The 2,381-nt window shown below is 38.8% G+C and overlaps 1 long non-coding RNA gene across 1 annotated transcript in view; it reads right to left on the bottom strand.

Moving 5' to 3' along the window:
- Nucleotides 1-1,122: 1,122 nt before the first annotated feature.
- LOC116688537 (uncharacterized) overlaps nt 1,123-2,381 on the bottom strand; it is a 3,630-nt gene continuing 2,371 nt past the window's right edge. The window contains exon 2 of the long non-coding RNA XR_004331795.1: nt 1,123-1,345. This is a non-coding gene — a long non-coding RNA (uncharacterized LOC116688537). The remainder of the gene's footprint in view (nt 1,346-2,381) is intronic.

A 2,381-nucleotide genomic window follows, 5' to 3' on the forward strand; every position in this document is an offset into this window, starting at 1 on the left:
TGACAGATGTTAAAGTTAACTTGTATGCAGAAACAAAAAAAATGATTGGCCTACCATAGTTGTGAAGTCCAGGCTGGTGGAGTGTCACACCTCAAATACAAACACATAGCCCATTGTGCTGGACTACAATACCAAATAACACAAGCTAGGTCAGCATAATCGTACATTATCCATTCATTCTTAACTGCAACATATTATCCCACAAAAGCATGTATTCACTAAAAACAAATCATACCTGCATGTACTTTCAAACTGGCAGGAGGATGTTTATGCACAGACAGAGCAATTGCTTCAGAAATCAGCTGATGGAACCCAATCCTTTATACTTAAAGTGGTTTTATGTGACTTTCAGTTTGTGTTGATTCTAGCGGCCGCTTTGGACAAAAGTCATTTTTACCACGCGTCTTTTCTATACAATGCTGTACTGCCCACTGTATATTACTGTTAGCGTTATGGGCAGAGATGGCAAAAGTACTGACGTCCCGTACTCAAGCAGAAGTACAGATAGTTCTGTTCAAAAAATACTCTTGATTTAACTTCTTTATTTATGTAAAAGTACAGTACAGTCTCCCTTTAGCCCTAAGAGCCTTGAATTCTGTGGAAACTTTTAGAAAACACCTGAAGACATCTTTTTAGACAAGCATTCAAATCTTCCAGATAGTTTGCATTTTATGTGTTTTTGTTTTATTGTAAAGCACTTTGTGACCCCTCTTGTCTGTGAAAGGTGCTATATAAATAACATCATGCTTCTGGAAATCTTGCTCCAATTCTTGGTTTAATCTGTGTGATTTGGGGTTTTACACATTTGGGCATCTTTTACTTCACTTGAGTTAGATTTTCCTCTGTAAAGCACAAATTTAGACTTGCAAAACATGTTTTTTTCTTCTATTTTCTACCAGATCAGCCTGATACTGTACAGATGGAGGAGTGTAGTGAATAACAACTGGATTTAATGACTCACTTGAATTTGCCTCTTGATGACTATGGCTCAATGGTGAAAAACAAACTTCAGTGATCTGAAGTTAGTTATGATCTACTATTTAAAGTATCTTCCCCAGCGCTCAGGCCCGGCTGTAAACATCACAGAGTCTGTGGTTTGTAAGGAAATATGGTTCACTTCACCTTCTGCTTCACACATTGGCGGTATTCTGCGTCTTGATTTCCTCTTTGCATAAAAGTTGTGGTTTTCTTATCTGCAGATGTTCAACCCTTCCACAACATATGGATCTGGTCATGGTATGGGGGTTTGGCCTGGCAGAAGGCTCGACTCTAACGGAAGACACCCATCTGGTTGGACCTTGACCCGAACGGAAACGATCCCAGAGTCTCTTTTGTCTGATGCTCCCTTTGAACCGAGGCGGAGAAAGAAAGGAAGTGAGGTTCAGTTTTGGTGAGAGCAACCAAAAATTAACGCCTACATTTCATCCTCCTCCTTATTCTTACATAGCATTCCAAAGAATGCACCAATGGATTACTTATACCCTGCCTGCTCTGTTTGGATACACTTTCACAATATTTGCGGACAGACTTTGAGCAACATTATGAACAAACACCATAACCCTTCAAAGCAAATGCCATTTTTTACCCCATCACATCAAACAGCAATTTTATTTTATGGCTTGAAAGCCACCTCGTATGTTAGGTTTTGGTCCTTGCCAATTGGGAAGTGACCTGAAAGCAATTTTGTTGTTATGATATACTTTATTTAATGCCTCAAGGGGAAGATTCTCTGTGCTCTGTCCTGGAGCAGGTACAGTCTAAGGATCAGGGCTTAAGGAAACCTTAAATCAAAGAGCAAGAGGTGGAAAGAATACCAATATATCCTGCATGGGCTGAGGAGCTGCTACTGATATTTTACTCAATTTACTGTCATTGTAAAAGTTGAGTATGAGTAACAAGTAGCTCCTTTAGCCCAGGATTTATATAAGGTGGTAAATAGTTTACACAGAAACTGGTGAGAAAGAAAGAATCCCCATTTTTTAGGGTAAGACAGGACCAGGAAGTTCCGGCATGATAATATTGTTAATATCCTGAATGAAGAAGCAAAAGCAGGACTTTTGTATACGCTTATGTTAATTCTTTCACCTTTTCTTCATCTTGTTAATGGTACTTACTAGGCCTGCTCTCAACCCACGATGCACTAAATGCAAGAGCTAACTCTGTGTAGGCTGGGTTAGCATTATTCATTTCTGCAATAATTTCAACAATAATTTATACTTTTTATTGATCCCCAGTGGGGAAATAACGTTGTTACACTCTGTTTGTTAGAACACACTGCACAGGCCTGAAACACAAGAGATGGCAAAAGTACTCACTTCCCATACTCAAGTAGAAATACAGATATTTTTGTTAACAAATACTCTGGTAAAAGTAGAAGTACT

The sequence above is a fragment of the Etheostoma spectabile genome, chromosome 4 (genome assembly GCF_008692095.1).
Source record: "Etheostoma spectabile isolate EspeVRDwgs_2016 chromosome 4, UIUC_Espe_1.0, whole genome shotgun sequence".
Lineage (NCBI taxonomy): Eukaryota > Metazoa > Chordata > Actinopteri > Perciformes > Percidae > Etheostoma > Etheostoma spectabile.